This window comes from Saccopteryx leptura, chromosome 5, assembly GCF_036850995.1.
Source record: "Saccopteryx leptura isolate mSacLep1 chromosome 5, mSacLep1_pri_phased_curated, whole genome shotgun sequence".
Taxonomy (NCBI): Eukaryota; Metazoa; Chordata; class Mammalia; order Chiroptera; family Emballonuridae; genus Saccopteryx; species Saccopteryx leptura.
Genome location: NC_089507.1, coordinates 55,065,356 through 55,079,090, shown reverse-complemented (window position 1 = coordinate 55,079,090; position 13,735 = coordinate 55,065,356).

Sequence of the window (13,735 nt, the reverse complement as noted above, 5' to 3'; positions counted from 1 at the left end):
ATGCCAAGTCAATGTTCTACCCATTGAGCAAACTGGCTAGGATCTCATGTATATTTTAAAGTGATTGCTTTTATGACAGACAAAATGTTATGCTTTACCTTTTTCACTTAAATTATATCAAAACTGGTCTTCTACCTACCGCATAATTATCACCTCAAAGTGCAGATATTCAAAGACTTTGCAAAATGAGGAAACGTGTGGAACGCCAGGTGACTAGTCATGTCACAGTGTATAACTTACCTTGGTAAATTCTTCACTGTCCCTTCATTTTACAGACTGGGAAACTTGATTTGTTCCCTGTCTTAGAATAGATTGAATACAGGGATATCAATTGATTCTAACAAACTCAAAGAGATTGACATATGATGAAACTAAGATAGCAATTTATTAATTTACAATAAGAAGGTACATTCTACTTTCCTATATTTGTTTTGACCCAACTATCATATTGTCTCCCTCTAAGCAAGTTGCATTGGATGGCTAATAATATGGAGGTTGCCTGTTTAGAATGAACTACTTGGAAACAAAAAGGTTCCCTGATGTAATTTGAATGTCTATCCCCATAATAGCTTCAAGCACTCCTAGATAAAGTTAAGGTCTTAATCAATACTGGTTTGGTACACCTGTTTTGTCTTCAAGAATTCTATTTTGGGGAGTGGAGGAGGTGGAGAGGGTAAAGGGGGGATAAATGGTGATGGATGAAGACTTGATTTGGGGGATTGAACACAGTATGGTGTACAGAGATGTGTCAAAGAATTGGACACCTGAAATCTGTATAATTATGTTAACCAGTGTCACCTCAATAAGTTCAAATTTTTTTAAAGTACAGAAAAAGACTTTTTTGTTGTTGTTTCCATCACTGAGGCACCTTATCCTCAATTAGTACATTCATTCATTAAGTGTGTCAATAAGTGCATTTCGTAACATTTATAATATGGGCCTGAGAGCCATTTTCCTCATCAGCCCTTATCCATTAAGCTTTGATTTTACTGCCTCATTCGTGCAAAGAAATATTTTTTTCCTAAATCTTAGTTGTTGAGAAACACCTCACTATTTTCTTCATGTATCTCAAATATCCTTAACAAATGGCAGCATAGTATTTCATTGAGGTCCTGCTCTATAATTTATTTAAGCAATGCTCTATAATTAGCCATTTGTATTTTTCCTTCCCCACTCTATGAAATCATAAGACATGTCTCTAATATTCATAAAAACTTATTCTATGAATATTAGAGAATCAAAGGGAGAAGATGCTGAATAACTTTTTATATTTATTGCCTAATAATTTCACAAAATAGTTTGAGCAAATTATACTGGTAACAGTAAAATACAAAGTATTTCAAAATAATCTCACCATTAGCCATTTTAATTTTCCTGAAATTTTTAGTATAGGAATAAAATAATAATATATTGCTATTTTAAATAGCATTTTTAATTACTCCTGAACTAGTTATTTTTCCATGTCTCATTATTAATTTTTTCTTGTTAAATGAATCAAATTATATTCTTTGTTCTTTTTTGTTGCTGTTGAAAACATGGTATTTAAATTATCACTTTGTGTATGATATAAAAGCTAATGATTTCCCAATTTATTGTTTTAATTTAAAATATTCAGATATATTCTATGTTTTGTAAACCTCTTCAAATTGTGCTGGGGTCACCTAATGCATTATAATGTTTCCTTTTTTGATAAAAATTATCATTACTTCCCCATTGTTTCAAAATACCTGATTTGTCATATATTAAAATAAATAATTATATAGTTAGTTTTCCTTTCCAATATCACTTAAGAAATTCATCAACAATCCTTAATAATAAACAAATCCCTACAGCCTCATAATCTGCCATACACTACATAGAGGTGCCCCTGAGAGAAGCAGCTCAATTGCAAATCAATGACAAAAAATTAAAATTACTTCCTTTGTAAATTTTGATTGAGGCTCATATTGAGAACTCTTGGCTATTTTCTTTGTTCATTATGGTTTTTTTTTTAAGATTTTTCCTTTTATTGAATTTATTGGGGTGACACTGGTTAAGATAATTATATAGGTTTTAGGTGCACAATTGCACAACACACCATTTGTACCCTGTTCACCACCCAAGTTAACTTTCTTACGATCACCATTTATCTCCACTATAACCTCCTCTCTTTTTTGTTCATCCCTCCACCCACCCTCCTCATCCAGCTTCCCAATATGCATTCCTGAAAGGTGTCAGCCTATCTCTATGAGTCTGTCTCTATTTTGCTCATTTGTTATGTTCATTAGATTCCACATAAAAATGAAATCATATAGAACTTGCCTTTCTCTGACTGGCTTATTTCACTTAGCATAATGCTTTCCAGGTCCATCCATGCTGTCACAAAGAGTAAGATTTTATTCTCTCTTATAGCCCAGTAGTAGTAATTCATTGTATAAATGTACCATCGTTTCGTTTTGGGTTTTTTTAAATAAATTTTTATTAATTAATAGGGTGACATCAATAAATCAGGGTACATATATTCAAAGAAAACATGTCCATGTTATCTGGTCATTCAATTATGTTGCATACCCATCGCCCACAGTCAGATTGTCCTCCATCACCCTCTATCTAGTTTTCTTTGTGCCACTCCCCCTCCCCCTTCCCCTCTCCCTCCTTCCCTCCAGCGCCCTCCTTCCCCCCACCCTCAGTAACCACCACACTCTTGTCTATGTCTCTTAGTCTCATTTTTATGTCCCACCAATATATGGAATCATGTAGTTCTTGTTTTTTTCTGATTTACTTATTTCACTTCGTATAATGTTATCAAGATCCCACCATTTTGCTGTAAAATGATCCGATGTCATCATTTCTTATGGCTGAGTAGTATTCCATAGTGTATATGTGCCACATCTTCTTTATCCAGTCTTCTATTGAAGGGCTTTTTGGTTGTTTCCATGTCTTGGCCACTGTGAACAATGCTGCAATGAACATGGGGCTACATGTGTCTTTACGTATCAATGTTTCTGAGTTTTGGGGGGTATATACCCAGTAGAGGGATTGCTGGGTCATAAGGTAGTTCTATTTTCAGTTTTTTTGAGGAACCACCATACTTTCTTCCATAATGGTTGTACTACTTTACATTCCCACCAACAGTAAATGAGGATTCCTTTTTCTCCACAGATTCTCCAACACTTGCTATTACCTGTCTTGTTGATAATAGCTAATCTAACAGGTGTGAGGTGGTATCTCATTGTAGTTTTGATTTGCATTTCTCTAATAACTAATGAAGATGAGCATCTTTTCATATATCTGTTGGCCATTTGTATTTCTTCCTGGGAGAAGTGTCTGTTCATGTCCTCTTCCCATTTTTTATTGGATTGTTTGTTTGTTTGTTGTTGAGTTTTATGAGTTCTTCGTAAATTTTGGATATTAGGCCCTTATCGGAGCTGTTGTTTGAAAATAACATTTCCCATTTAGTTGGCTGTCTGTTTATTTTGTTGTCAGTTTCTCTTGCTGAGCAAAAAATTTTTAGTCTGACGTAATCCCATTCATTTATCTTTGCCTTCACTTCTCTTGCCTTTGGAGTCAAATTCATAAAATGCTCTTTAAAACCCAAGTCCATGAGTTGAGTACCTATGTCTTCTTCTATGTACTTTATTGTTTCAGGTCTTATATTTAGGTCTTTGATCCATTTTGAATTAATTTTAATACATGGGGACAAGCTGTAGTGGAGTTTCATTCTTTTGCATGTGGCTTTCCAGTTTTCCCAGCACCATTTGTTGAAGAGGCTTTCTTCTCTCCATTGTGTGTTGTTGGCCCCTTTATCAAAAATTATTTGACCATATATATGTGGTTTTATTTCTGGACTTTCTATTCTGTTCCATTGGTCTGAGTGTCTATTTTTCTGCCAATACCATGCTGTTTTGATTGTCGTGGCCCTATAATATAGTTTGAAGTCAGGTATTGTAATGCTCTCAGCTTCATTCTTTTTCCTTAGGATTGCTTTGGCTATTCGGGGATTTTTATATTTCCATATAAATCTGATGATTTTCTGTTCCATTTCTTTAAAAAATGTCATAGGAATTTTTATGGGAATTGCATTAAATTTATAAATTGCTTTGGGTAATATGGTCATTTTGATTATATTTATTCTTCCTATCCAAGAACAAGGAATATTTTTCCATCTCCTTGTGTCTTTTTCAATTTCTCTTAACAATGCTTTGTAGTTTTCATTATATAGGTTCTTTACATTCTTTGTTATGTTTATTCCTAGGTATTATATTTTTTTTGTAGCAATCGTGAAGGGGATTATTTTTTTGAGTTCGTTTTCTAATATTTCATTGTTGGCATATAGAAAGGCTATGGACTTTTGTATGTTAATTTTGTATCCTGTGACCTTACTGTATTGGTTTATTGTTTCTAGTAATCTTTTTGTGGAGTCTTTCAGGTTTTCAATGTATAGGATCATATCTGCAAAAAGTGATACTTTTACTTCTTCTTTTCCGATATGGATGCCTTTTATTTCTTTCTCTTGTCTGATTGCTCTGGCCAGAACTTCTAGCACCACGTTAAATAAGAGTGGTGAGAGTGGACAACCCTGTCTTGTTCCTGATTTAAGGTGGAAAGTCCTCAGTTTTATGCCATTTAATATGATGTTGGCTGATGGTTTATCATATCTGGCCTTTATCATGTTGAGATATTCTCCTTCTATACCCATTTTGTTGAGTGTCTTAAACATAGAGTTGTGTTGTATTTTATCGAATGCCTTTTCTGCATCTATTGATAAGATCATGTGATTTTTGTTCTTTGTTTTGTTGATATGGTGTATTACGTTAACTTTTTTGTGTATGTTGAACCATCCTTGAGATTTTGGGATGAATTCCACTTGATCATGATGTATTATTTTTTATTATGTTGTTGTATTCGATTTGCCAGTATTTAGTTTAGTATTTTAGCATCTGTATTCATTGCAGGGGTCGTCAAACTTTTTATAAAAACCGCCCACTTTTGCAGTGCTGGTCAACCTGGCCCCTACTGTGCAACCAAACAGCGCCGCAATTGGCCCATCATGAAAGCTGGAACACCCACTAGTGGGCAGTAGGGACCAGGTCTACCAGCACTGCAAAAGTGGGCGGTTTTTATAAAAAGTTTGATGTCCCCTGCATTAGAAATATTGGTCTGTAGTTTTCTTTTTTTGTGCTGTCCTTGCCAGGTTTCAGTATGAGGGTTATGTTGGCCTCATAAAATGTGTTTGGAAGTATTGCTTCTTCTTCAATGTTTTGGAAGACTTTAAGTAGAATAGGAACCAAGTCTTCTTTGAATGTTTGATGGAATTCACTAGTATAACCACTTTTATTTTGGGGGAGGTTTTTAATAGTTTTTCTATTTCCTCCCTGCTAATTGTTCTGTTTAAGCTTTCTGCTTCTTCATGACTCAGTCTAGGAAGGTTGTACTGTTTTGGAATTTATCCATTTCTTCTAGATTGTTGAATTTGGTGGCATATAGTTTTTCATAGTATTCTACAATAATTTTTTGTATATCTATGATGTCTGTGGTGATTTCTCCTCTTTCATTTTGGATTTTGTTTATGAGTCCTTTCTCTTTTTTCCTTGGTGAGTCTTGCCAAGGGTTTGTCAATTTTGTTGATCTTTTCAAAGAACCAGCTCCTTGTTCTATTAATTTTTTCTATAGTTTTTCTGTTCTCTATTTCATTTATTTCTGCTCTGATTTTTATTATTTTCTTTCTTTGGCTGGTTTTGGGTTGTCTTTGTTCTTCTTTTTCTAGTTCCTTAAGGTAGGAAGTTAAGTGGTTCACTTGGGCTCTCTCTTGTTTGTTCATATAGGCCTGAAGTGATATGAACTTTCCTCTTATTACTGCTTTTGCTGCATCCCAGAGATTCTGATATGTCATATTGTCATTTTCATTTGTCTGTATATATCTTTTGATCTCTGTGCTTATTTCTTCTTTGACCCATTCATTTTTTAAAAGTCTGTTGTTTAGTTTCCACATTTTTGTGGGTTTTATTCCCTCTATTTTGCAGTTGAATTCTAGTTTCAAGGCTTTATGATCTGAGAATATGCTTGGTATAATTTCAATTTTTCTGAATTTGCTGATGTTATCTTTGTGGCCTAACATATGGTCAATTCTTGAAAATGTTCCATGTACACTAGAGAAAAATGTATACTCTGTTGCTTTGGGATGAAGTGTCCTGTAGATGTCTATCATATCCAGGTGCTCCAGTGTTTCATTTAAGGCCAATATATCTTTATTGATTCTCTGTTTAGATGACCGATCTAGAGCCATCAGCGGTGTATTGAGGTCTCCAAGTATGATTGTATTTTTGTCAGTTTTTGTTTTTAGGTCAATAAGTAGCTGTCTTATATATTTTGGTGCTCCTTGGTTTGGTGCATATATATTAAGGATTGTTATGTCTTCTTGATTCAGTGTCCCCTTAATCATTGTGAAATGACCATTTTTGTCTCTGAGTACTTTTTCTGTTTTGTAGTCAGCATTATTATTTTTTTTTCTGAAGCTGGAAACGGGGAGAGACAGTCAGACAGACTCCCGCATGCGCCCGACCGGGATCCACCCGGCACGCCCACCAGGGGGCGATGCTCTGCCCATTAGGGGGCGATGGTCTGCCCCTCCAGGGCATCGCTATGTCGCGACCAGAGCCACTCTAGCGCCTGGGGCAGAGGCCAAGGAGCCACCCCCAGCGCCTGGGCCATCTTTGCTCCAATGGAGCCTTTGGCTGCGGGAGGGGAAGAGAGAGACAGAGAGGAAGGAGGGGGGGTGGAGAAGCAAATGGGCACTTCTCCTATGTGCCCTGGCCAGGAATCGAACCCGGGTCCCCCGCACACCAGGCCAACGCTCTACCGCTGAGCCAACCAGCCAGGGCCTAGTCAGCATTATTAAATATGAGTATTGCTACTCCTGCTTTTTTTTGGATGTTATTTGCTTGGAATATTGTTTTCCAGTCTTTCACTTTGAATTTGTTTTTATCCTTGTTGCTTAGATGTGTTTCTTGTAGGCAGCATACAGTTGGATTTTCTTTTTTAATCCATTCTGCTACTCTGTGTCTTTTTATTGGTAAGTTTAATCCATTTACATTTAGCATAATTATTGACACTTGTGAGTTCCCTATTGCCATTTTATAAATTGCTTTCTGTTAGTTTTGTATCTTGTTTGATTCTTCTCTTTTGTTTTTCTATCATTTGTTTTTGTTTGTTTGTATTCCATACTTCTCTCTTTTGTTGCTACCTTTTTAAAGTCATGTGCTTCTTTGGTGGTTTTTTCAAGTGTGGTTACCATTAAGTAATGAAAAGGGTACCTACCATATTCATTGTAGTACCATATCTTATGAGTGTTTCTGCGCTTTATCGTCCTTTGCTACTATTAATCTCCATCCTCTCCCCCCCTTTTTTTTTTTGTTGTCACAGTTTAAATTTGGTTTTATTGTGTTCTTGGTGGAGCTGTTACTTGTGGTTTTGTTTTGTTCTTTGAATCTGGTTAGAAAACCCCCTTTAGTATTTCCTGGAGTGGGGGCTTTCTGATGATAAATTCCCTCATCTTTTCTGTATCTGTGAATGTTTTTATTTCTCCTTCGTACTTGTAGGATAACTTTGATGGGTATAGTATCCTTGGCTGAAAGTTCCTCTCTTTCAGGGCTTTAAATATTGGGGTGCACTCTCTTCTAGCTTGTAGAGTTTCTGCTGAGAAATCTGATGATAATCTAATAGGCCTTCCTTTATGTGTTGTATTCTTCTTTTCCCTGGCTGCCTTGAGAATTTTTTTTTCTTTGTTGTTGATTTGTGCCATCTTCATTATGATGTGCCTTGGAGTAGGTTTGTTGTGGTTAAGAAAGCTCGGTGTTCTGTTTGCTTCTTGAATTTGAGGCTTTAGTTCTTTCCATAGGTCTTGGGAAGTTCTCATCAATTACTTGTTTGAATATATTCTCCATTCCATTTTCTCTCTCTTCTCCCTCTGATATACCTATTAGTCTTATGTTATTCTTTTTGATGGAGTCAGACAATTCCTGTAGGACTTTCTCATTTTCTTTTAATTTTTGAGTCTCTTTCTTCTTCTCTCTGCTGTGCCTCGAGTTGCTTGTCTTCTATTTCACTAATCCTACCTTCTATCTGGCCTGTTCTATTATCTAAGCTTTGTTATCTCGTTTTTCAGCTCGTGAACTGAGTTTTTCATCTCTGTTTGATTTGTTTTTATAGTTTCAATTTCCTTGGTAATATATTCTTTGTGTTCGTTGAGTTGTTTTCTGAGCTCCCTAAATTGCCTTTCTGTGTTTTCTTGTATATCTCTGAGTATTTTTAGGATTTGTATTTTAAATTCTCTGTCATTTAGCTCCAAGGTTTCCAATATGTTAAATTTTTTCTCCATAGATTTTTTCCACATCTATCTGTGTTACTTCTCTATCTTTTGTATCCATGATATTCTATTTCCTTTTTCTTAATGGTATCTGAGGGTGATCTTGTTGATAGCATGTAAAGCCAGCAGCCAGGGCTACCAACACAGAAGCCCAGCCCATGCAGGTTCGCATTGGATTCAGACAGTCAGTAAAGAAACAACGGAGCCACAAACTGGTGGGCCATCATTTTTAATTTTAGCTTGCACCCGGCGGGCAAGTAAAAACACACACTGGGCTCCAAAACCCACTCACATTCAGTGCTCACAAAGCTACTGACTTATCCGAGTTTCCTAGAATCAAAGGTTTCTAGCTCACCAGACTTATTCACCTCTGTTCCCCAACTCCTTCCTTCTCCCCACACAAACTCTGTATAAACTGGCTTCTCACTCAACACTCTGCTATCTTGGCTGCTTCTCCTGGCCTCCTCCACATGGCCTTCCTCTGCTCTCTGCTCTGCTCTCTCCTCTAATGATAATTTCAGGAACCACGAGAGTAAGCTCCTGTTCTGCCCCCATTTTATAGTGTAGATTCATAACCTTTAATCCAATATACAAAATAGGGAAGTCTCTACTACAAAGTCACTTCTCTGAGGCATGATTGGATTGTACCACCCCACATCAAAACAGGTGGGAAAGGCTTAATCCCAAAACCAAGCCCCAGGCTACAGGGATTCTGCCTGCCCACAGAGACACACATTAATATAACCTGGGCAATGGCCTCCACTTGGGCAGCACCACTTTAACAAAGTGAGCATAATACATTTTATCTGCCCAACATAGCACTAATGAGAATTAATAAAGAATAAAAAGTAAAAAAATAAAAAAGTAAAAAAAAAAAGGAAAATAATTTTGAAAAAAGAAAAAAAAACCCACAAAACAACCAAAAATAATTTATTATTTCCCCCCCTTTTCTTTCTTCTCTTCCTCTCCTCTGTCCTCCTCCTTAGGAAAATATCATGATGACCTGTGAATTATATTCTGCTAAATGGAACAAAAATTGCCTATAAGGGAAGGGCTGAGTAGAGGGGCAGTGTTCAAGGGGCAAAAAAGGAAGTAGGGACCCACAAAATGCAAAAAAGGAAAAAATATGGGTCAAGTATAAAATGATTTGCTTGTAAGTGATGGTTGACTAAGAGATATAATGAGAGAGATAAGAGGGAAACAGGAAAAAGAAAAAAAAAACTATTGTATTAAGTGGAGCAAAGTCTAAATAGAATGGAGATCCTGGGTTGGGAGGAATGCCAATGAGTTAAAAAGCGAAGTAAAAAGGCCCTGGCTGGTTGGCTCAGCGGTAGAGCGTCGGCCTGGCGTGCGGGGGACCCAGGTTTGATTCCTGGCCAGGGCACATAGGAGAAGCGCCTATTTGCTTCTCCAACCCTTCTTCCTCTCTGTCTCTCTCTTCCCCTCCCGCAGCCAAGGCTCCACTGGAGCAAAGATGGCCCGGGCACTGGGGATGGCTCCTTGGCCTCTGCCCCAGGCGCTAGAGTGGCTCTGGTCGCGGCAGAGTGACGCCCTGGAGGGGCAGAGCATCGCCCCCTGGTGGGCAGAGCATTGCCCCTGGTGGGCATGCTGGGTGGATCCCGGTCGGGCGCATGCGGGAGTCTGTCTGACTGTCTCTCCCCGTTTCCAGCTTCAGAAAAAAAAATAAAATAAAATAAAAATAAAAAGTGAAGTAAAAAGCACCCAAAATGCCACACAAAAAAAGTTGAGTCCCAAATTAAATAATTTGTTCCTGATTGAGGATTGAATGAGAGAAAAATTAAAAGGAGAAAAGAAGAAACTAATAGAAAGGGAGAAATAAGAAAAAGGGGAAAAGGAAAGAAAGAGAAAAGAAAAAAAAAACAAAAAGAGAGAGAGTTAAGGGTTTTGGAGTGTAACCCTCATGAGGGTAAGGAAGAAGAAAAGAAATAAAATGTAACACTTATGGGTAGTGTAGTTCAAGAAAAGGAAAAAATAAGATGGGCAGAGAATAAAATGACCAAGGTGGAGGAAATAGAAATAATAATAATAAAGGCAAGAAGATAAAAGAAACAAAAAAAAAAAGTGGAACAAGTTATAAAGTCTGTGGATTTTTCTTGATTTTGAGAGGTTAATTTCTTCTTTTTTCTTTCCTCTCCCTCTTCCTGGTCGGTGACTCTGTACCCCAGGCTCTGCCCCTGTGGCACACTTAGGTAGGGATTTGCAGTTGATGAGACTGTACGGCAATGTCATATATTTGGCTTTAGTTTCATTGGTAGTCAAGGCTTGTTAGCATTTGCAGGCTCCAACAATGAGAGAGTCCGTTTTCCCAGAGCCTCTCTCCTAGTCTCCCCTTCCTGAATTAGCAGCCTGGTGAACCAGCTATGAGACTGCCGCTGACTCTGCCTAGGGGAGTAAGAGGCTCAAAGAGCTGGCAAATCCCCACTCTATCCCCACTCAACGCAGGGCTCTGGGTAGGGCTCTGGCAGTCAGAGCCGCCAGTGTAATCAGGAGGGGCTGGGAGCCAATTGCTCTCAAGGTGACTTTCTATGAGCCTCCAGGCCTGTTCAGCATGCCTAACCCTCAATGGGACCACTCTCCCAGGCTTTCCGCACTTTGTAACCTGTTTTGGCTGGGAAAAAGATACCCTAGTCACTGCCTGCAGTACAGGAGGTCTTAACATCTGCCAAGTCCCTCTTTTTAGCGTATATCCCTGAGTATGAAAGCTCTGTCAATCAGAAGTTGCCCCCACCCCTTTAGCAAGAGGCACTAAAGAATATCATGCCTCTTGTCTTGGATCACTGAACTGAGAGAGATCTTGTCAATTAGAGCCACGTAGGTCAGTTGGGAGGTGAGTAGCCTGTGGGTTAAGCTAATTTCAGCTATTGGATCCGCAAAATTGCTCCAGGACAGACTGCAAGCTGCCCGCTTGCCCCTCCCCCATGCTTGATTGTTAGCTTGAATGGCTGGGTGGGGCGCCCTGCCGCCTAGAGAAGCTCAGGCATAGGGAAGTTCGCTTTGGCGCACTCACTGCGTGCATGGGTGGGCGACTGGGGTGCTCTCTGCGGTAGGAGGCTGGGTCGCCCACGGCAGGCATGTGCCGGCTGCTGAGACACCTGCATCGCGTGGCTTGCGGGTGGCTGGGATGCCCACGGCGTGCAGGCGGCTGTTCGGGTGGGCTGACTCACCACAGGTACACTCTCTCCTCAGCTTGAATGAACCTCTGTGCCTCAGTTAGCTTCCTCTGCACCCTCAGCTCCCTCCCGACTCTCAGTTCCAAGTGAAAGCAGTCCCTTCGTCTTCAGTGTGTGGAACTCCCGGACACTTCAAGGATAGATTTTTCTGTCTCTGGTTGTTAAATTTGTTGAAATTTTGGGGAGATCTGTTGGCCGTGCTGCTCACGCCACCATTTCTGTGACGTCACTTCGGGTTGTTTTTTTTTATCCACTTATCTACTGATGAGCTTTTGAGCTGCTTCTAAATCATGGCCATTGTAAATAACATTGCAATGAACATAGGAGTGTGTATATTCTTTTGAGTTAGTGTTTTGGGTTTCTTCAGATAAATTCCTAGAAGTGGAATTGCTGGATCATAAAGCAGTTCCATTTTAAAATTTTTAGGGTAACTTTTTATTGCTTTCCATAATGGCTGCACCAATCTGCAGTCCCACCAACATTGAATGAGAATTCCCGTTTCTCCACATTCTGGCCAACACTTGCTGTTTGTTGATTTAATGATAATAGCCATTCTGACAGGTGTGAAATGATAGCTCATTGTGGTTTTAATTTGCATTTCTCTGATGACTAGTGATATTGCGCCATCGGTATGTCCTCTTTGGAAAGGTGTCTATTCAGGTCCATTTTTTCATTGGAATATTTGTTTGGGTTTTTTTCTTGGGGGGGTTGGTGTTGAGTTTTATAAGCTCTTTATAAATTTTGGATATTAAGTTCTTAGATGTATCATTGGTGAATATGTTCTCCCATTCAGTGGGTTGTCATTTCATTTTGTTTCCTTTGCTATATAACAACGTCTTAGTTTTATTTAATCCCATTTGTTTATTTTTTTTCTTTTGTTTCTCTTGCCCAAAGAGATACATCAGGACAATAGCTATTTGGTGTGAATGAATCAAAATTATACCCATTTTTTTTGTCAGATTGGCAAATATAATATATTTGATAATACATTATTTTTGATGTGCCACAGAATTTATTAATTAGTTTTTGTATGCCATGAGAGAAAAAAAGTTGAAACCCACTGCTTTAGGCTATAAGTTGTTTACCGTTGTGATCATGTGGCTGACCAACAGCTATGGCTCGCTGCCACTACCCAGCATCATGAGAGAGTATCATACCACATATCATTAGCTCCAGAAAAGATCTAAACTCACAAAATTTGAAGTACAGTTTCTGCTAAATGTTATCACTTTTGCACCTCCTAAGTCAAAAAATTTTAAGTTAAACCATCTTAAATCAAGAACCGTCTATATGCAGACTGTAGTCTTTCTGGGCTTCCTTTTCGGAGTACATATAATACCATATTTACTATGTTACATTATATATTACATCATATTTTTGGTCACTTAATTCTTTTATATTTTTATTTGCATATATCCTAAAACTAATAATTACACATACTGAAATAGGTTGAAAATAATATTCTTTAAAGTAAAATAAATGCTCTGTTATATACCAGCCGTCAAACTCTGCAAATAGAAAAACAAGGAAAGGAGAGAAGAAGAGAAGGAGCAAGAGAGAAATAGCTTACAGTTATAGTCATATGACTTTTTGTGGCATAGAAGTGAAAGTACAAACTGTATTTCTTATATTATTTATAAATGACTGCTGTTTTCACTTCTGAGATTCAAGGCTTTTCACCATTCTTGAGAATAAATATTTACTATCCTAGGTTTCAGTCATACTTAGACATTCTGTAAGGTATGATTTTGTACATCTTCCAACTCCTGTATTCTCAAATTCTAAAAACAGGAATGTTTAGATTTAGATATATACTGCCCAGGGCAAAGAAAGGAGCCTTTCAACTATTCAGGCAAGTCTTTTCCTGTTAGTCTAGTGTCATCTATTTCACTAAAACTTTATGTGTATTTTCAGATTGTCACAATATTTATCAGTGATATGTGAGAAAATGGAAAGTAAAAAAAAAAAAATGTAATGCAGAAGATCCTGGAGTAACAGCTCTGAAAAAATTAAGACACTTTGGGGTGAAAGCAACTAGCATTTATAAGAGACTGATGATGCTATAATTTCTCACTCATAGTGTAATATGAGCAAAAAGGGTTGGGGAGGTGGAGAAAAAGTCAAATATTAAGATATTTACACTATTCCTGGGTAAGCTACATGACCATATTTAAATGATGCATTGGATTTGATCTTGCTT